The sequence below is a fragment of the Ahaetulla prasina genome, chromosome 1 (genome assembly GCF_028640845.1).
Source record: "Ahaetulla prasina isolate Xishuangbanna chromosome 1, ASM2864084v1, whole genome shotgun sequence".
Lineage (NCBI taxonomy): Eukaryota > Metazoa > Chordata > Lepidosauria > Squamata > Colubridae > Ahaetulla > Ahaetulla prasina.
Window position 1 is genome coordinate 146,053,359 of NC_080539.1, and position 22,809 is coordinate 146,076,167.

A 22,809-nucleotide genomic window follows, 5' to 3' on the forward strand; every position below is an offset into this window, starting at 1 on the left:
CTTTATACATTTTCATTAAAGGAGAAGGCGGGACAAGGCGGAATAGTAAGAAATATCATCTCATAAACATAATAATAATCATCGTCAAGGGTACTTACGGGACCGCCTGCTGTTACCACATGCCTCCCACCGACCCGTACGCTCCCATAGAGAGGGACTTCTCAGGGTGCCGTCCGCCAAACAATGTCGGCTGGCGGCCCCCAGGGGAAGGGCCTTCTCCGTGGGGGCTCCCACACTCTGGAACGAGCTTCCCCCGGGTTTACGTCAAATACCTGACCTTCGGACATTCCGTCGCGAACTGAAGACACATCTTTTTATTCGCGCGGGGCTGGCTTAATTGGATTTTAAAAGTGAATTTTAGCAATTTTAAATGGGGTTTTAATTGATGGTAATTTTTAACTTCAGGCTAATTTTAAATAAGTTTTTTAAAGGTATTTTAACTTGTATATTTGTATTGTTGGTTTTATCTTGCCTGTACACCGCCCTGAGTCCTTCGGGAGAAGGGCGGTATAAAAATCAAATAAAATAAATAAATAAAATAAAAAATAAATTTGTGATGCCTTTTTGAATGTTCAGTTGACTGAGTTTCATATTTAATGAATAAAGTAAATAATAATAATAATAAATGGCGGTAGTGACAGATTTTGTTTTTCTGGGCTCCAAGATCCCCGCAGATGGGGACTACATCCAAAAAATTAAAAGACGCTTGCTCCTGGGGAGGAAAGCTATGGCAAATCTAGACAGCATACTAAAAAGCAGAGACATCACCCTGCCAACAAAAGTGCATATAGTCAAAGCTATGGTTTTCCCAGTTGCAATGTATGGCTGTGAAGGTTGGACCATAAAACAGTCTGAGCGCCAAAGAATCGAGGCCTTTGAACTCTGGTGCTGGAGAAGACTCCTGCGAGTCCCTTGGACTGCAAGGCGAACGAACAAGTCAGTCCTAGAGGAGATCAACCCTGACTGCTCTTTAGAAGGCCAGATCCTGAAGATGAAACTGAAATACTTTGGCCACCTAATGAGAAAGAAGGACTCACTGGAGAAGAGCTTAATGCTGGGAAAGATTGAGAGCAAAAGAAGAATGGGACAACAGAGAACGAGGTGGCTGGATGGAGTCACTGAAGCAGTCGGCGTGAGCTTAAATGGACTCCAGAGGATGGTAGAGGACAGGAAGGCGATAGGTCAGAAACGACCTCGCAACTAACAACAAAAATAATTTTACAATTTGTTCTATTGGTCTCTAGCTGTTCCTATTCCTAAGCCTCGGCTAATGAATGCCTCAGGAGTTATCTAATACACGTTTTATTTGCTGCAGGAATCTCTATTCCTAACTTTTAGCAGAGATCTGTAAATTGCCCTATCTGCAAATTGCCCTAATTCGTTGCTTTTATCAGCTTTCTAACTACCCAGAATTGTCACAAGCTTTACATGTGCATATTTATTTATTTTTTTGAATTTATATCCCGCCCTTCTCCGAAGACTCAGGGCGGCTTACATTGTGTTAAGCAATAGTCTTCATCCATTTGTATATTATATACAAAGTCAACTTTTATTATTTATTTCTTGTGAATAAGGAGTCTTTGTTCTTGCCAGACAGACTCCACAATTACAGGCTTCCCGATTTACTTTCAAGTGTGTGCCATGACTTTGCTTTACTTTAACATCATCATTTAACATTTAACATCATCCCCCACCCTTTAAATCTGAAAATGATTTATTTTTTTTATTTTTATTTTATTTATTTATTTGATTTTTATACCGCCCTTCTCCCGAAGGATTCAGGGCAGTGTACAGGCAAATAAAAAAAGACAAGACAATATTATATAAAATACAAGATTAAAAAACTTATTATAATTTGCCTAAAAATTTAGAATATATAGAAACTAAAACCCCATTTAAAATTAATGATAAAAACTATAAAATCCATAAAATTTAAGCCAGCCCCGCGCGAATGAAAAGATGTGTCTTCAGTTCGCGGCGAAAGGTCCGAAGGTCAGGTATTTGGCGTAAACCCGGGGGAAGTTCGTTCCAGAGTGTGGGAGCCCCCACAGAGAAGGACCTTCCCCTGGGGGCCGCCAGCCGACATTGCTTGGCGGACGGCACCCTGAGAAGTCCCTCTCTGTGAGAGCGTACGGGTCGGTGGGAGGCATGTGGTAACAGCAGGCGGTCCCGTAAGTACCCAGGCCCTAAGCCAATTTTATTTTCCAAGATTCACTTAACATCATGGGTGAACTGGGAGATTCCCCATAGTTTGCTTACTAAGGTGGAAAGGCAAAGCAGAAGGCATTGTAATGCAGAACAGGTGATTAAGAGAACAACGACTATGCCTGACAGGGTCATTATTAGGTTCTTAACCAGTTGAAATCAGACAACCATCCTGTCAGCAAATGCCACCAGCCTTTCCATTCATCCAGGGGTGAGGGGATAATGAAATAAACAAATTTTCTTTATAAGCTCTGTTGCCTATTCTACGCCTGACTTCTATTACCTAAGCAAAACATTTTACATTCACTTTTTTAGACTTCATTCTGATATTTTTATTCTACTTTATGACAAAATTTACAGCTATCTTTGCAGTGTGTGTAATTTGGCTGTGGAATTCCTCCGATTTGTCCAGAATATGCACACAGCATTCTTGTCCAAGTAGTGCACACATACCTCCTTAGGATGCCAATACCATATCTAGAGCCATTGTGAACTGTCTTTTTCCGAATGGCTTCTTGTTCTTTTGCTGCAGCAATAAAAAAACTCTCCAGTCTCATTATTTATTTATTTATTTATTGTTTATATTTATATACCGCCCTATCTCCCAAAGGACTCAGGGCGGTTTACAGGCATTTAAAAGCAAGAAATACAATAAATACAATTCTAAAAACAATTAAAAAACTTATTCAAAAGCCTTAATTAAAAATATAAAAATTAAAACCCAAGATAAAACCCAAAAACTAAAATCTAACTCAGTCCTGCGCAATTAAATAGATATGTTTTAAGCTCGCGGCGGAAGGTCCGAAGGTCCGGAAGCTGACGAAGTCCTGGGGGCAGTTCATTCCAGAGGGTGGGAGCCCCCACAGAGAAGGCCCTTCCCCTGGGCGTCGCCAGACGACATTGCCTCGCTGACGGCACCCTGAGGAGTCCCTCTCTGTGAGAGCGCACGGGTCGGTGAGAGGTATTCGGTAGCAGCAGGCGGTCCCGTAGATAACCCGGCCCTATGCCATGGAGCGCTTTAAAGGTGGTCACCAAAACCTTGAAGCGCACCCGGAAGGCCACAGGCAGCCAGTGCAGTCTGCGCAGGATGGGTGTTATACGGGAGCCACGAGGGGCTCCCTCTATCACCCGCGCAGCCGCATTCTGGACTAACTGCAGCCTCCGGATGCCCTTCAAGGGGAGCCCCATGTAGAGAGCATTGCAGTAATCCAGGCGAGACGTCACGAGTGCGTGGGTGACTGTGCACATTAGCTAGGATTTCCTCCACTACTGTATACAATGCATGACATTATTGAGGGACCAGAGCCTCAATAATGCAAGAGGGACTGATACTTGGCTTGGCGGCCCTCCCAATCTTCAAAAATGCTCCCTTTACTTCCATAATATCTTGAACCCCGTTTGGGACCTTTACTATGAGATAAAGTGATAGTGTTAACCGTTGAGCTTCTTCAACTAGCAGGGCTATTGCTGCCACTGCTGCCACTGTTCACAAGCCATCCCAATGCCACAGGTCTTTGCCATGAGCCTAATTTCTGGGTGAGAACTTTCATTGCAATGCCTTCCCATTCGTGTACAAATAGAATAAAAGGTGTAGTGGGGTCGGTGCCACCGGGGCTAGTGCCGGTGCTCCCATAAGCTCTCTCTCTATTTGTGTGAATGTTTGTTTGAATTATCTAATTCATTTAAATATTTTCCCATCCCCCCCCCTTTAACAGTCATAAAGGGCTTGACAATTAATCAAAAATTAAGAATCCAAATTCTACAAAAACCAGCCATCCCCAAAAATTCCAGTTGTTTTCTGTTAACAGAGGGCTTTAATAGATTGCTTCCCTCCTTACACTAACAGTCTTCACTGTCCTGCAGATATGCCATAACCGTAAGTTTTTAACCTCCTGCTGTGCAGTTTTGTTGTTTCAGGCACATTATAGCCTTTCCTGAAGCCCTAACGAAAGGTATCTCATCGGTAGTCCGAGGAGCAACAGGTCTGTTAAGGACAGATCTACTGGTTCCTGTACCTATTAACATCTTATGTTTAGATCCCCCAATTTGGACTTCCACCAGGGGTTGGGGGAGCAATAGCTCCCTGCTCCTGGCTCTTCATTCTTTTTCTGCTTGCATGGCTATAGACATCAGGCATTACTCTTCCAATATCCTTCCTTTCTGCATTGACACACAACCTTGGCAACTTTAAGCCTGGCAGACTTCAACTTTCAGAATTCCCCAGCCAGCTTTGCTGGAAGTTGAAGTCTGCCAGGCTTAAAGTTGCCAAGATTGGAGACCCCTGTGCTGGAAAGATAGTGTTTCAGTGAGCCTTCTGAATTTCTTTCTTATTTTCTTCTTACCCTCTGTTAGTAAAAAACTTGATCAGCTATCTCAACCATTTCTGAAATGTCTTTCCATGGACCTCCTTCTACTTTCTGTAACTTTCTTCTAATATCCTCTGCTGACTGCCCTATAAAAATCATATTTATCGTTTTCTGATTGTCTGAGGCTTCAGGATCTAAATCAGTATGTATTGCCTGAAAGCCTAGCATATTCTTTCGAGAAAAGTCCTCAGGACTCTCATCTTTCTTTTGCCTTATTTCATATACTTTTGCAAGATTCTTAATTTTGGGAACCCCATTTTGGATTCCATACAAGACTAAAGATTGAGAATTCTGTAGCCTCATATAGTCCCCACCATCATCCAGATCCCGTTCTGGCTTCGTGAGGGGGAATTCCCAGCGGTTGTCTTTCTCATGCTCTTTCTTTTTTTTTTTTAAACTGCCGCTCCATTGTCCCCCTTCATCAGTCTCTGTTCCTTTGCTTTTAAAAGGACATCCCTCTATGTCTGAATGTCTGCCCAAGTGGGGTTATGTGCAGTGGTGGGATTCAAGTAATTTAACAACCGGTTCTCTGCCCTAATGATTTCTTCCAACAACCAGTTTGCCAAACTGCTCAGAAAGTTAACAACCGGTTCTCCCAAAGTGGTGCGAACTGGCTGAATCCCACCGCTGGTTATGTGTCCTTATAATAGATAAGAAAAGAGAGTGCATTTTTTCTGGGTCTTCCCTATAACTGGGATTATGTTGCTTCCAGTTATAAAGGTCTGAAGTAGAAAATAGTAGTAAACTACTAAGTAGTAAACTAAGTAGTAAACTAGCCCTCGGCAGAATCTATTTCCACCTCCTAGGACTATATTTTCTCTGAGTGGAGCCTGCATCTCCGGTTTCAATTCAGAAGAGTCACTCACTCTTTGATTATGTTGATTATGTTGTTCGTCAGCCTCCCTCCTTTTCTGGGATCTCCTTGTCTGGGGCATACCATTCCATGAGTAAGTAGGGGGTGGCAGACCAGTCTGGCAGTCCTCCAATATAACTGGAAGAGCACTGTGTTTCTTTATAAGAAAGGGAATAAAAATAATTAACCCCTTTCACAGTCTGAGGATAGGGAGTAAACACACACAGGCATTTACACATCAGCGTACTTACACATTTATCCTCCATTCAAACTGCTTGCATAAAAAAAAATCCACATGCAAATATTTCCTTTCATACTTTCTCCAGGCAAACCAATCATTATCATCATTATTTTAGGGAGCTTTCAACATGCCAATGAGCTCCATTTTTCCAAATCCTTTTTTTTAAATAATAAAAGTAATAATAAAAATAAATAATAATAAGGCCTTTTTGTTTATTGTTATTAGAGGGTCTTGTTCCTCCCAAGTCTTGGAAATGACACAACATAGAAACACATATACATTACCTCCGCACTCCTCTAACAGAAATGGACTATTAACAAGTTTCACAAATAAACCCAAATATTGTATCTTGTTTCTGCAGTATTGCTTTTAGTTGCTCAATATGTCCCATATTATGAGGTCCCTAAAATGGCCAAAAATCACCTGGATTGTGATTTTGGAATGTTGAGGCCAGACAGACATACAATAATGAGAAATGCTGCCTTTGATCCCTATATCCAATCCTCCTAATATATCAAAATTAGCCAAAATACAACACACTGGCACATCTTTGGGCAGCTTCCTTTTTGACAACTCTGTCGCCCCTCGACTGAATGCCTTTTTGCTAACAGTTTCCCATTTTAAAGCCGGATCTCAGATGAATTCCTCTTATCCTCTGGGATGTCTCCTGTCTGGTCTTTGCCTTTATTTGCCTTTTACTTAGGGCTGGATCTCAGGTGGATATCCCTTATCCCCTGGGATGTCTCCCGTTTAGTCCTTACCTTTCCTTCACATTTTGCCTTTCTTTTCCTCCACCTGTGTTTGTTCCTGCTCCTCGCTTTCTTCAGGGCTTCAGCCTTTGAGTTCTTTTAAGTCAGTCAGACGATGGTTAAGTGAAACTGGCTCCCCCAGTGACTTTAATTGTCAGATGGTCGCAAAAGGGAGATCATGTCACATGACCCCAGGACGCTGTGAGTAAATGCCAGTAAGCTGCTAAGCATCCAGCTGTAAATCACGTGACCATTGGGATACTTCAATGGTCATAAGTGTAAAAAATGGTCAACAGTGGCATTGCAACTTTTAAAGGTCACTATATAATACAGTCATAAGTTGAGGACTATCTGTACTGTTTTCCAATTTGATGGCAATCCTTGACTTACGACCATCATGGCCAGCCTTCACCGAGGTTGTATGTCCGTACTTAAGATGGCAGGGGGTGGGGGGAGCAGCACCCCAACTTCAGGATCAGGTGTGGGGTGGGGAGAGAGCAAAATATTAGTTTATTTGATTATTTTCTTCATCTGAAAAGCAGGGCTGTTTTATCTCTCCACCCTCAAAGTTTCCATTTCCTGCATATATCTTGATATCAATATATGCAAATTGAGGTTCCTATGGAAGACTTTGAGCTGCATGCAATGGGGGAAGCTTGAGGACTGAAAAGAAATTCCTTTGTAGCATCTTTTTTTTTGTTGCCTGGGGCATTTACATTACTCTGGCTTTGATTTACCTCCCTTTTATGCTTAACCTGTTTTCTGAAGAAACAAACGCTGCATCTAAACAGTTAGAATAGCACTTCAAGAGAACTTAAGACGCCAGATTCCCTCCTAATTATCCACACCTACAAAGGATTTTCTTCTGGTCTTCAATCAGTCTCCATCATTCCATGTAACTCAAACTACTACCCCAACACTGACATGTGAAGCCAAATCAAAGCCAGAGCAATGTAAATGCCCCAGGCATAAAAAATGGTGCTACAAAGGAATTTCTTTTCAGGCCTCAAGCCTGTGTCCTCAAGCCTATATACGGACATACGACATTGGTGAAGGCTCGCCATGGATTGCTGTCAAATTGGAAAACAGTACAGGTAGTCCTCAACTTACAACCCTATCATATAGTGACCGTTCAAAGTTGCAATGCCACTCACTGTTGACCATTTTTCACACTTATGACCATTGCAGTATCCCAGTGGTCATGTGATTTACAGTTGGATGCATAGCAACTGACTCGCATTTATGACGGTCGCAGCATCTTGGGGTCACATGACATGATCTCCCTTTTGTGACCGTCTGACAAGCAAAGTCACTGGGGGAGCCAGCTTCGCTTAACCATCGTCTGGCTGACTTAAACAACAATCCATTTAACAGCTGTGGAGGTCGTAAAGGTCGTAAAGGTCCTAAAGTGGGTGAAAGCTCACTGAACAGCTGTCTCTCTTAGCAATGGAGATTTGGGGAAGCCAGATTCACTTAGTGACTGTGCAACTGAAATCTGCTTGTTTCTAGGGGGAGGGGAGAGTGGCTGTTTGATTGAGTGTAAGTGGGAAGTCTTGTTAGCTGTGTGCTTGGGAAAAACTGGTTAGATGGTGTTCGTCAGCCTTGGAAAGCAACTCACGTAGGAGAAGGAAAACTCCGATCTCAAACCTCCACTGCCTTGTGGCTGTACCCATCTATGGAAAAGTCATCAGGAGTCAACCTTGAGGCAAAACCTGGAGCAGGAGTCCTGGAGTGTGGAGGAGTTCTAGAGGAGTAATACCTCTCTAAAAAACCCTTGGTCCAGCTGGCCCGGCTTGGTAACACCTCGTAAGAGCCCCTTTCCAGGGTTACAGGAGAAGATGTACAACTGTTTTGAAGGCGGAAGAGGGCTTTATGCCCCAACGGCAGATAAAATGGCAGAACCATCTTCTAGGAGAAGGGAAATTCTGATTACAAACCTCCACTGCCTTGTGGCTATATCTACTACTGGAAAAGGCTTCAGGAGTCAACTTCAAGGCAAAATCCGGAGCCAGAGTCCCGGAAGCAATTTGTGACTATGTATAATCACATTCTGGTAAGTCCTGCAACACAGCTGGAACTAATTGTATCAGCTTTGCCATTCCTTTGGACTATTTCAGCAACATGGAGAGGGGGGATCTGTTGCTTAGGTAACTGTCTATCCTCCATATTAATTTACCCAGGCCTTATGCTCTGGAGAGGACACTCCAGCTTTGCATACAGCATTCAAACAACATGGGAAGTGGCAGTTACCGGTTATAAGTCTTTGCTTGATTGGTGTAGAGCATGATGCCAGGGGCCACTTTTGTCAGTGGGAGAGGTCATTGTACCTCATTGGGCAGCTACCACCTACCTTAAGCTGGGCAGCCCCCAGCCAGTAAGGTGCTGCCCCACCATGGTTCGTTAATCTCACAGGGTGCATGGGGTTTAGGGTCAAAGCTGACAAGCAGATCAATAATTTTGCACCATGCAACAAACATAAGAAAACTTTAGCCCTAAAGCTGGGCACCTGGAATGTTCGGACAATGACCTCCAGCCTTTCTGACAATTTACAAGAGATAGATGACGTACGTAAGACAGCTGCCATTGACATGCAGTTGAGCAGACTGCAGATGGACGTCATTGCCTTCAAGAGACAAGTCTGTTAGACTCGGGATCTGTTAAGGAGAGAAACTTCTTGTACTTCTGGCAGGGAAAACCATCAAACGAGTCTAGGGAATATGGGGTTGGCTTTGCGATCAGAAACACCCTACTAGGATCTATTACTCAACCTGCTGTAGGAAGTGAAAGAATTCTGTCCTTGCAGCTCCACTTGTCAGCAGGGCTGGTTACTCTTATTAGTGCATATGCACCAATATTATCATCTTCAGTAGAATCGAAAGACAAAGTCTATGACAATCTGGCTGCTACTATCAAGAAAATCCCTGAGAAAGAACCACTGTTTATGCTTGGTGATTGAGTTGGAGCTGATTATAGTTCTTGGCCCACTTGTTTAGCTCAGTTCAGCATCGGGAAGATGAACAAAAATGGCCAATGCCTGCTAGAGTTTTGCTGCTACTATGGTTTTTGTGTTAGCAATACATACTTTAAAACAAAGCCTCAACACAGAGTCTCTTGGAGACATCCAAGATCGAAGCATTGGCACCAGCTTGACTTGATTCTTACTAGGCGCTCCAACCTCCCCAATAATACAATCACACAACAGTTATCAGGGTGCTGATTGCGATACAGACCACTCCTTGGTGTGCGGCAAAATAAAACGGCAAACAAAGAGATTGCATCACTCAAAAAAGGAAGGAAGACGACAAATTGACATCAACAAGACCCGCAATCAGGGCAAAGTGGAGGAATTTGCACAAGCACTCAAGGAAACTTTCCCGGGCCCAGCTGAAGTAAATGCATCTGAACGATGGGATTATTTCAAGAATGCTGTTTATAACACCACCTTGTTAGTATTCGGTAAGGAGATCAGAAAGACAGCAGATTGGTTTGAAGCCCATTCGGAGAGGTTGACGCCAGCCATCAAGGAAAAAAGGAGAGCTCTAATTGCGTATAAAGCCTATTCCAGTGAGCGCAACCTACAGGTTCTGCGAGCTGCTCATAGCAAAGTCCAACAGACCGCCAGGAGATGTGCTAACGATTATTGGCTGCAGCTTTGCTCTCGGATCCAGATAGCAGCTGACACAGGCAACACCAAGGGGATTTATGATGGCATCAATCAGGCCTTAGGTCCAACACAGAAGAAATCTGCCCCTCTGAAGTCTGCTACAGGTGAGGTTATCCAGGACCGAGCACAGCAGATGGCACGCTGGGTGCAGCACTACTCTGAGTTATATTCCAGAGAAAATGTGGCAACTGAAGAAGCATTAAATAACGTTGAGTCCCTGCCTGTCTTTGCAACCAAAATTTTGGGCTCAATTGTTGTCATAAGTCGAGGACTCTCTGCTTTCCTCTGCATGGTAGCCTTGCCTAGTAAACTCCTTCCCTTTTCTGGGAATTTCCCCTCTTTGTTAGAGGCACCAAAATATCTAAGATGATATAAGTTCTCCTGCTGGAGCATGGGGTTGGACTAGATGACCTCTGAGGTACCTTCCAGCCCTAGATTGCTGTGCTGTTTCAAAGCATCCTCTGAAGCTGTGTCTAGTGCCAGGGTTTGTGGTCCTTCCTTCCTCTCCTTTTTCTCTCCCTCCCTCCCTCCCTCCCTCCCTCTATTCATCCATCCATCCATCCATCCATCCATATATCATTCCCTTTCCCTTTCCTGCCTTTCTTTCTCCCTTCCCTTCCCTTCCCTCCCTCCCTCCCTCTTTCTTTCTCTTTCTTTTTTTTCTTTCTTTCTCCCTTCCCACCCTCTCTCTTTCTTTCTTTCTTTCTTTCTTTCTCCCTTCCCTCTCTTCCTTCCTTCCTTCCTTCCCTTTCTTTCTCTTTCTTTCACCCTTCCCTCCCTTTCTTTCTCCAATCCCTCCCTCTTTCTTTCTTTCTTTCTCCTTCCCACCCACCTCTCTCTTTCTTTCTTTCTCCCTTTCTCCCTCCCTCCCTTTTTTCTTCCTTCCTTCCTCCCCTCTTTCTTTCTCTTTCTTTCACCCTTCCCTCCCTTTCTTTCCCCATCCCTTCCTCCCTCTTTCTTTCTTTCTTTCTTTCTTTCTTTCTTTCTTTCTTTCTTTCTTCTTTCTGTCTCCCTTCCCATCTTCTTTCCTTCCTTCTTTCTTTTTTCTTCCTTCCTTTCTATCTTCCTTCCTTCCTTCCTTCCTCCTTCCTTCCTTCCTTCTTTCTTTTCTTTTCTTTTCTTTTCTTTCTTGTCTCCCTTCTCTCTCCCTCTCTCTAGCAGATACTAATACCTGCTGTTGGTTCAAATATCACATTAAGAACATGCTCTTTTAATGTGAACCAGGTTGTAATAGCTAAATTCTACCAAAAGATAAAAAACCCACCCATAATAAAAAAAATAGCATATTGTTTATTGCATTCTTTCTTGGTTGCATGTGTGATAAACACCACACACTTATTTAAAGAATGCATTACTTAAAGGCTTTCTGAGATGGATTTCAAAATATTTAGGATCTAAGTGAGTTAAGAAATGTATCAACTTAATAACAACTCAGTAAAAAAAAAAGTAGTTGCAACTATTTATATCAGATGTCAACGGTAGTTTTATCCTAATTGCTTTACTCATAAATTCTCTAGGCAAAATTCTATAATGCCTCTGTATGGAAACATGTAATTATTAACAGGAAAAATGTGTGGGTTTTTTCCAACATTGGAAAAAGTTGCTCTTGTTCTATGAAACAAGGCAGCTATAAGTCATAAATGATACAGTATATCGTGAAAATGTTAAAGGGCTGATTCACACGTAGAGTTAAAGTATCTAGGACAGTAATAGCATATCAAAAATTCGGAAAATCCCAATTTGATTCAGCTGGTGTGTCAGCCCCACCCCAACGAGGAGCAATTCTTTACATATTTATTTTTAAAAATACAGTCCAATCATGTATGGGGCTATGTATTATATAAAGAAATGTCAAATAATTACAAAAATGAAATACGGGTAAAACAAACTAATTTTCAGAGGGCTTGAAGGCTGCGCAAGAGATCATCCCATTCTCTTGCAGCCTCTGAAAATTGACAAGAACTTCAATTTTTGAGAATAGTTGTCGTTGTTGGAGAATAGTGGCATGTCACCTTTGAAACACGTCATGATCTAGGTTTAGTCATTGTTTTCGAAGTATTTATTCACGTACACGGTGTCTCATAATTGCCAAATAATAAGTTAAAGCTCATGTGCTAAGATAGGATTATTCTCAGCCAGCCACAGCAAAAAAAAAACAAAACAGCAGGATTACCTTAGATTACCGCATCATAAGATTTGTCCTCCAGCCTTGAGGAGACTACTCAGATTTAATTCAGAAATTGCATAATACGATATGAACATCTCAGTGAAATAGGTGAGACTTATGTAACCATATACTTTTCACATTTGATCCTTCACTTTTGAATTAACAGATCATCCACTGTGGTAACTCAAGAGATACTTTAAGGTGATAAACCTCTTCCCAAACCAATTCACTGTTTGCAGAATGTGTTACTTTGAGCAATATCTGTATGAATTAAATTAGGTTCTCAAATTGCAGGTCCTCTTAGAAGAGAAAGAACTTGGGGTAGGGGGGAATCTCACATTTTTAATATATTTCATCGATTCGGAATTTTTATGTGTTAGAAGTGGTCAGAGCGGCAATTTCTACCAAGCATATTACACCTATTGATCATGTAGCAAATTAGGAGCAGCTACTGATGATGAGAAGGGAGGTAGTGGCTCAATGGCTAAGATGCTGAGCTTGTCGATCAAAAGGTCTGTAGTTCAGCGGTTCAAATCCCTAGTGCCGTGTAATGGGGTGAGCTCCCGTTGCTTGTCCCAGCTTCTGCCAACTTAGCACTTCGAAAGCACATAAAAAATGCAAGTAGAAAAATAGGGACCACCTTTGGTGGGAAGGTAACAGCGTTCCATGCACCTTTGGCATTTAGTCATGCCGGCCACATGACCACGGAGACATCTTCGGACAGCGCTGGCTCTTCAGCTTTGAAACGGAGATGAACACCGCCCCCTAGAGTCGGGAACGACTAGCACATATGTGCGAAGGGAACCTTTACCTTTACCTTTTACTGATGATGATATGACACCAGCTCTAGATAGTTGGGTTGCATATATCTCAGAATTATTTCTGAGCTTCTGGTATCTTTGGCAACATGGTATGCTACATATTCATATTGTCCATATTCTTTGGAATGTCTAGAAATCTACAATACAGGCAGTCCTCAACTTACAACCAGTTGCTTAGCAACTATTTGAAGTTACGACTGACCCAAAAAAGAGCACATAGACCAGGATTTGAAGTTCCGATGGGCTGCGTGACTGAACTTTGGACACTTGCCAACATGTCTGCCTTTATGGTTATTTGCAACAGTCTGCAGTCACAAGACTACATTTGCCAAAAACAGGTATTTACTTCCAGTTTTCAGCAAAACTGTGTCCATAGCAAACCATTGCTTGCTTAATAACTGCAGTGATTTGCTTAATGACTCTTGCAGAAGAGGTCAAAAATTGGGTCAGTCACGTGATTGACCCATTTTTATAATCATTATGATATATGAATGCAATGGGCAGGCTCTATTAATAGTTCAGCTATCCAGGCGATCGCCTCTGGTATTGCTTCATGCAGATCTTCTAAGGAACCAGAGAACGCATGTTGTTGGCAGTCTTGCACATTATGCTTAATAGTTTGTGTATCAGCACCAGTCTCAACAAGAGGAATCTTTCCAGCCCCATTGAACAAGGCAGAAGCATTTCTTCCAGTATCACATCTAATTTGGCTCAGTTTGGCAATCCTTATGATTTATATTGATATATTGACCATCAATTGTGTTGTAAATGTTGTACCTTGATGAACGTATCTTTTCTTTTATGTACACTGAGAGCATATGCACCAAGACAAATTCCTTGTGTGTCCAATCACACTTGGCCAATAAAAATTCTATTCTATTCTATTCTATTCTATTTCGTCCAGACAGAGCGAGGCAGATTAAAACCAGGTGGTTTGGTAGAGTTATCACTTAATGGTCAGGCCGCAACAAAATACCTCCCTCCCGGCATTCTCAGGGGTTAAACTGGGTAGAGGTGAACACTAAGGAAACTGCTGTTTTTCATGCTGGCCAATGCGATTTCAATCTTGTGATGGACTGTGCATTATTCTGGTGAATATGGAAGGCCTTCTTGTTCAGCATCCTTGATGATAGCTGAGCGAGAGCTTGCTATCTTCTAATGTGGGGCAGTATGATGTTGTTGAGTACTAATATCACAGGAATGTGATGCAATGTGCCAGAGATGATATGCATTGTCTGACGGAGTAGGACATTGACCATTTGGGTGTGGGCATTGTTAAGCCACACATCCGGCAGAATATTCAGCTGTGAATAAACCGGAGCCAAAGCTGTTATTGGTAGGGTGTTAGCATCAGGACCCCAAGATGTTCCGGCCAGTCTGTTCAGTAAGTTTTTGTGACTTTTTTTACAGCTGTTTTTCCAGCTGATGTCAGAAAGTTAGCGATCTGTCCGATAGGTATGGATGAAATCACCCAAAATATGGGTGATTATGGGTGGCATGAGAACAATCTGGGCTAGATTAGGATTATGATAGGAGAGGCATTTCTCCCAGGGCTCCTGAATGTCCAGTATAATGTTCTGTCCTACACATTGGCAGTAAAAATCAGAACACCAAATACAAGTTGGGCGGAAATGACCTCGTAGACCTAGGAGTACTCATGACCTCGTAGGACCTAGGAGTACTCATCTCAAATGATCTAAGCCCCAGAGCTCACTGTAACAGCATTGCCAAAAAGGCATTAAGAATTGTTAACCTAATTGTGCGAAGCTTCTTCTCCGGTAACATTGTATTGTTAACTAGGGCATACAAAACTTTTGCCAGACCAATTCTCGAATACAGTTCACCTGCCTGGAATCCACATTGTATACATAAGAGTGGTGGTCGCACAGTATTCAGCAGCCTCGGATCAATCTGAGAGGGGTTGGGATTTTGGAGGAAGAACTGTTGCTGTCATAATTGTTGTTTTATGTGTTTCGATGTGTAAAACACATATATAGAACATAGAATAATAGGATTAAGAAGGCACCTTGTAGGTCTTCTAGTTCAACCCCCTGCCTATGGCAGGAAACCCTATACCATTTCAGAACAATCTCTTCTTAAAAACCTCCAGTGTTGGAGCTCCTACAACTTCTGAAGGCAAGCCGTTCCACTGATTAATTGTTCTCCATGTTGGGAAATTTCTTCTTAGTTCTATGTTAAATCTCTCTTTAATGATCTTCTGGTTTGTATTCTTTTGTTTCCCATTAAAACATTGTAGGAAATTATGTTTCCATGGCTTAACAATTTAATTTTATTGGAAAATTCTGTTGATGTGATCTCTGAAAGCTTCACAATCACAGCATTTCAGGCACTAAATTGCTCCAAATCCATTTTGGATTTTCAGTATACCAGAAAGGGAACAATACCAAATAAAGGTTGTTGTTTTTTCTCATTATTTTCAAATATTAGTATTAGTATTTATTGGATTTTTATACCGCCCTTCTCCCGAAGGACTCAGGCAGTTCACAGCCACAATAAAACAATGACAATATAAAGATAAAACAATAATTAAAAAACTTATTATAGGTATGGCCAAATTTAAAACATGTATATATGTAAATATTTAAAGCTGTTCATATTTATTTGTGTATTTAGTCACTTACAGTCAGAGGCCAGTTAACAATTTTTATGAATTTTTTTATTGATTCCAAAAGATAGGGCAAAATACAAAATATAAATAAAAATGACAATAGCAAAGAATAAGAACTATAAAGAAGACAGGGAAAAAAATTAACTACACTGGGTAAAAAAGAAAAAAAGGTGTATAAAACAGATACCCAATTAACACTAAACATACAGCCTCTACCCTGGCTGAATGTTGATAAATGGAACTCAAACCAATATAATAGATTCCTCCTTTTGCTCGATGGGTCTGCAAATAGCTGTCAATTTTCTGAGATCAGTTAACAATTTAATTATATTTATAAGACTTCTCTAAGCCCATGTTAGTACCCTATTCCCCAAATTGCCATTGGGGTAGGGCAATCTGATGTTGCCTGGCAAATGCATTCAAGTTGTAGAAAGTTTATTTTGGAGGCAAGATTTAGTCCAAAGAGTTTGTGTCTATGGGTATTTTCCATACTAGTGGTCATCCTGCTGTCTCTATGAAAATAATGTTTATTTGTGTGGTTGATTCATTGCTACAGTGATTCCACAGATACTGGAAATTGCTAGGCTGAAAATATTCTCTTAATAAACAGTTTCTATTTCTAGGGATGCCTCCAAATGAGGCTTTTATTGTGCAAGAAGTCTGCCACAGTCTCGGTTATTTACAAAAATGTTTCTCATTGTCCTTTAAAAACCTTTTTTTTCTTATGACTTCTTTACTATGTTCATTTTCAAAAAAACAATTCATTCATAAAGGATGATGGAAGAACTGCACATATGTACCAGGTGTTGTGGTCCGCCAGCAGCCCGCGGACCTGGCAATGGAGTCAGTCAGTGAGGAGGCTGGGGAGGACAATGGGACAGTCCTGGAGTCAGGGACAAGGGCTCTGCATCGGAAGCAGAGATGGGACCAGGGCCATCTGGGAGCGAGGCACGGATTCCGGAGCCTCCAGAGGCGGATGGCAGTGAGGCAGAGGAACAGGAGGAGCCTGTTCCTAATGCACACATGCGAAGAGCTGCCAGAAGGCAAGAGCAGCTGAAGAAAAAAGGACAACTCAGGAGTAAGGCCAGAAGGTGATTGGCCACTCCGATAAGGCTTAAAAGAGCAGCAATGAGCCATTGGATACTTTGTAGAAAAGCAACGTTGATTTCTGTGCTTCTTGTCAGCGTCTCTTGAACTTTGTGGGGTTTTTGCCAAGAAAAGCCTTTGGCAGGTTGCCAAAGACATAAAAGGTTGGTGATAAAGCAGAGGGACTGGTTATTAAGAATTTTGTTTTGGACTAAGCTGAAAATGAATTAATTCTCAGCTGTTTTAATAAAATAAGTTGTTGAGGATGAATTGTGTTTAGTAATCACTATTTGGGCCTTGGTCACAACACCAGGAACAGTCAAGACGGAAAGGTATCAGAGGAGCATAAAATCAGAAGAACTCCAGATGTTGTTGACTGGGGGACTCCTGAGTCCTATCCATAAAATCAATAGTCAGGAATCAGAATTTCCAGCATCCCTAAAGCCAGAAACACAATGTTTCTAACTGTTTATCAACTTTGCTTTCCCCAAGGTTTGGGTGGTACTAAGTTATTCAGCAGAAAGCTTTTGTCAGGGCAAAGCATGTATAAAATTCCTAGCAAGTGATTCATTGACTCCACTCAGCCAATTTGAATTATTCTTACACCACAGTTGTTCATAAACACAATCCAGAGCTGGGTATTTTAAATAAGTTCCTTCAAACTCCACCCCCCCCCCACAAAAAAAATCTCATGGTTTTTTAAATTTTTCTTTTTTGATAAACATTTTTAATAATATACTATTTTCACATTAGTTCTTATGCGAGCGAGGGGGAAAGCAGCGATGTCTGAAATGTTTGAAAAACTAAGATGCTGGCACCTACAAAGATATTTTAAAAAGAGTTTTATCCATCATTGACCACAGCAACAAGTTACAAAGCAAGCTTAGTGGCAGGTAGTCCTCAACTTACAACCACAATTTTCAAGCAAAACAGCTTGTTAAATGAGTTTTGTCCTATTTTATTACCTCTCTTGCCACAGTTGTTAAGTGAATCACTGTTGGTAAGTTAGTAGCATGGTTGTTAAGTGAATCTAACTTGACTTTGCTTGTCAGGAGGTTGAAAAAGGTAATCACAAAAGGTGATCCTAACCTAAGCTCCTAGATCTCATTGCAGGATTCAGGAATTCAGGGCCCCTGTGGTAAACCATGTTCTCATCTCAAGTGCTTTATAACCTGCCTCATAGAAGTCAGCAGATAATGAAATTTTATTTCTCTTGGAGTAGATGGCACATTCCTTGATGATGGGATATATTGTAATTAATTCTTTATGATTAGTTATTAGAGCCAGTTTGATGTAGCAGTTAAGGAGCTGGCCTAGAAACCAGGAGAATATTCAGTTCATAGCATATTTGTTCCATTAGACACAATTGACAGACTGTAGTGAGATGACCAGGAGAACACTTTGTGAAGGCAGCTGGGGTTCACTAGAGTTTAAGAAGGTGCATAAAATACACTAAAACAGTTCTCTTAATGACTGAAGTTACAATGCATTGAAAAAAGTGACTTACGACTGTGACCATTGCAGCATCCCTAGAGTCAAGTGATCAAAATTCACACAGTTGGCAAATGGCTCATATTTATGACAGTTGCTATGTCGCAGGGTCATGTGATCACTTTTGCAACCTTCTGACCTGCAAAATGAAAGGGGAAGCTACAGTGATTCCTTTAACAACTCACAAGAAAGGCTGTAAAATGGGGCAAAACTCACTCAATAAATGTCTCACTTATTAACAGAAATTTTGGCTCAACTGTGGTCATAAGTTGAGGACAATCTGTATTTTGGTGAATGAGATATGCCACCTGTAAGCTGGTTCCATGACTTAACTTGGCTCCTTTAAGCTCTGTGTGTCTTTAGCGAGAGAGTAAATTTGCGCGCGCGAGATTTTAATTAATAACTCTCTGATAAAATGTGTAACACCACCTTGAAGGAGACAGTGGGGTGGCTGCTTCTAAACGATTACCTTTTTATCGAACCTCATTAGACAGGTTCTGCCACTTTCCAGTCCCTTCTTGTGAGGAAAGATTTTGGCAAAGGTAATAGAGAAAAAGAATTGCAGAGAACCTTAAGTGAAGCAGGTGGTCTGGATTCTTTTCAGTTGGGTTCAAATGAAAAAAAAAACTTACATAGGTCACTCTGAGCTTCACTGGAACCTGAGTGGGGAAATACAGCCCTCCTAGTTCTTCAATGCTCTCAGCAACATTGACTACAATCACTTTTGCTCTCTTCCTGGACCACTTAAGGCTTGGAGATAAGGAGCACTATCTTATGATGGTTCCATTGCTATCTGAACAGGGTAGCAGCACAAGAAGCAATGGATGGAAACTAATCAAGGAAAAGATCCAACCTAGAACTAAGAAGAAATTTCCTGACAGTGAGAATAATTAACCAGTGGAACAGCTGTCCTCCAGGAATTGTGTGTGCTCCGACACTGGTGAGAAGAGATTGGACAACTATACGTCTGAAATGGTATAGGGTCTCCTTCTTGAGCAGGGGGTTGGACTAGAAAACCTCCAAGATCCCTTCCAACTCTGTTATTCTGTCCTGTTCTATTTACAGTAACTATGGAGGAGGACTGGTTGAATTCCTGACTGCTCAATGTGGAATAAAACATGGAAAACACGATGGTTCAGTTGACTGAAGAAGCACGTTGCATAAATGCAAATGCAATCTAAGTGTTAATCCATTGCTACACACACACACACACACACACACACACACACACACACACACACTCCCTCTTTAGCAACACAGGGATGGTAGTGGAGAAGATATCTCACCAGTTGTGCTAGTCTGTAGGAACTTGTAGAAAATATCTTCAGCTTACTTTGCCAGACTAAAGCAAGCAATGCCCTGTTCCACACCCTGATCAAATCTCTGCTGTTACAATTATAATATCCAATCAGAAATCTTGGTACACAATGAATTACCACTGGTACAACCAGCTCATATATGTGTGAATCCTTGCAATTTCTAACATATCACGATTAGAAGCTTTCCAGCTATGATGTTTCATGAGCCACGCTTCTGGGTATTATGTGAAAGTGACCTAATCTACTCATCTTAACTCATCAAATGAAAACTGGACAAACATGTTTAGGGATCTGGTTTCGCTGGTAATACATATACTTTGAGAATGCTTTCATTTTCATTTAAATCCTCCATAAACATTCGATGTGTGTAAGTAGGAACATTACAATTATACATTGTACTTTTGCATGTAATCATTACTTTTGCATAATGTTCAACCGTAGTACATCTGTCATGGATTAAGGAAAGCAAAAGATGTAGTCATAAATGTTGACCTAATTTTTAGTCAGTCCAATCATTAATTGTAATGTTTAGGTCATATGAAACCTAATGTATGTCTAGTTCATTTAATACAAAATATTTTGTACCAATGTTTCTAAGTTATTTTACTAAATTCTCCTGAAAGTCTCAAAACATTGGGAGGATAATCTGGATTTTCAGTTTAATGAAATTTGTTGAAATAATGTGTGGCATAAAAAAATCGTTAAAATTTTAGCAAGCTATTGGATAATTGTAGCCCAGTCTCTAACCTACCGTTTCCAGGGAAAGTTGTTGAGAAGACAGTGAGCCTGCAGCAGCAAATGAAAGGATCCAGATAATCTGGAAGGAACAGGTAATCTGGATTTTTTTTAAAATTTGCATTTATATCCCGCCCTTCTCCGAAGACTCAGGGCGGCTTACATTATGTCAAGCAATAGTCTTCATCCCTTTGTATATTATATACAGTCAATTTATTGCCCCCAACAATCTGGGTCCTCATTTTACCTACCTTATAAAGGATGGAAGGCTGAGTCAGCCTTGGGCCTGGTGGGACTTGAACCTGCAGTAATTACAAGCAGCTGCTGTTAATAACAGAAGACTGCATTAGTCTGTTGAGCCACCAGAGGCCCTTCAGTGAAGCTTCACTTCCAGTCATGAGGTGGAAATTGCTCTGGTCTTTCTCACTGACTTATGAGATAGGGCTGAGATAGGAGAAGTGTTGACTTTCTAGTTAGCGTGGTAAGTTTTTTATACAAATATATTGTAGTCCTTGATTTACAACAATTCATTTAGTGACCGTTCAAAGTTACAACGGAACTTTAAAAAATGATGCATGACAATTTTTCGCACTTACGACCTTTGTAGCAGCCCCGTGTGATCCACTGTTCATGTGATCTAAATTCAGATGCTGGGCAACTGGTTCATATTTATGACCGTTGCAGCGTCCTGTGGGTCATGTGAGAAGGATCCTTTGCAACCTTCTGACAAGCAAAGTCAATGAGGAATCCAGTTTCACTTAATCACTGTGGTGCTAACTTCTCATCTGCAGTGAGTCACTTAGCAACTGTGGCAAGAAAAATTGTAAAATGGGGTAAAACTCACTTAACAAACGTCTCACTTAACAACAGAAATTTTGGGTTCAGTTGTGGTCGTAAGTTGAGGACTACCCGTTCTGTTCTCATCTTCCCTTAAAATATTAGCAGAGTCAGTTAAGTGAATTAAATTTTATATGTTTTTAATGTAATCAAAGTTTAATAAAATGTATTTAAAAAAATATTAGCAGAATCCACAGTGGTCTGTGAATCAGTGTTTCCACTAGGTAATTGACAGTCAAACTGAAACTAAGTTAAAATGAGAAAACTTCCTCAAACCCCCAAATAAATTACCCAGACGTAATCTGCATATCAAAGGATAAGGTCTGAAGACACAAACAGAGTTAATTAAATTAGGCCTCCCAGAGGAACTGTGCGTTCCCAAGAATAAACATACCTACACACGCAAACCTGCCCCTCAAGTGTCACCCTAGAATCAGCAAGTAGATGCTTCACCCCGGACAAGCTCCCCTTATTAAAATCTGCTGCTGTGCCTCATTTCTGTACAGCCTGCCCCTAAAGGCAAACTTTTGCTTTAAGGAGTGAATATTTCTTCTGTCTTCACAGCTGTCTGCATCTGATTTTTATTCTTGCGCAGCCCCAGCTCAAACTGGAACCCCAAATTACTATTCTGACAACAGCGATTGATACAATCAGCTCCAAGGGTTGGGAATTGTAGGCCCCATTCTTCAAAGGTTCAATGGCCAGAAAGTCCCCGACCTGGAGTGAAAATCATTGCTACAGTTACTCTTCTGCTTGCCATTGCACAGCACAGTAAATCTAATACCTGTGCACGAGACAACTCCAGGAATCACAACTAAATATAGCGGCATGCATCTTAACCAAGACAACCTGATATTATCATATAGCAGCAATATCACAGGAGATGTATTCATGTTGATTTGTTTTCGGATGTAATTAAAGATTCTTCACAGCTGTCTTCATCTGATTTTTCAATTTTTTAACAGCTTGGAGTCTGGTAGAAACCAGGAGACTCGGAGTTCTAGTCCTGCCTTAGACATGAAAGCTGAATGGTTGATATTGGGCCATCTCTCAGCCCAACCCACTTCACAGGGTTGTTATTGTACGAAAAGTAGGAGGAGAAAGGAGTGTTGGGTAACTTTGGCGACTTGAGTTACTTATAAAAATAATAAAGGCTGGATACTTATGTACTCCGAGAGCGTATCCACCAAGACAAATTCCTTGCAATAGAAATGGCCCACTGAAGTGAGTCTGCAGAAAGTGTTTGCTAATAGTCCATAGACTTTTTTATTGTTATTGTTAAGGTGAGGGGGGGGGAGAAGAGAGAAAGAGAGACTAGTCTTTCGCAATGCATTATTTATTAATGTAATAAAAGCTCCCTGGATGAAGTTGGACTAGTTATTTTCTCCCGCAATGCAACCTCCCTCACAGTGGTGGGTTGCTACCGGTTCGTCCCGGTTTGAGTGAACCAGTAGCAGTGGTGGCGGGAGGCTCCGCCCACCCACTTGGATGTCATCAAATATGATCTGCACATGTGCAGAAGCGAATCGCGCAGAATCGCGAGCGAACCGATAGCAAAGGTAAGTGAAGCCCACCCCTGCTCCCTCACAGGGTGATGGTTCTGTGGGCCAACTGTTGGAGGAGTGAGTGTTGTGCAGGTTAGTTTC

At 41.3% G+C, this 22,809-nt stretch overlaps 1 long non-coding RNA gene across 1 annotated transcript; it reads left to right on the forward strand.

Moving 5' to 3' along the window:
- The first annotated feature begins 19,779 nt into the window (after window positions 1-19,779).
- On the forward strand, window positions 19,780-22,086 carry LOC131195539 (uncharacterized). Its single transcript, XR_009154476.1, has 3 exons — window positions 19,780-19,958; window positions 20,352-20,421; window positions 21,728-22,086. It is a non-coding gene; the product is annotated as an uncharacterized LOC131195539 (long non-coding RNA).
- The last annotated feature ends 723 nt before the right edge of the window (window positions 22,087-22,809 follow it).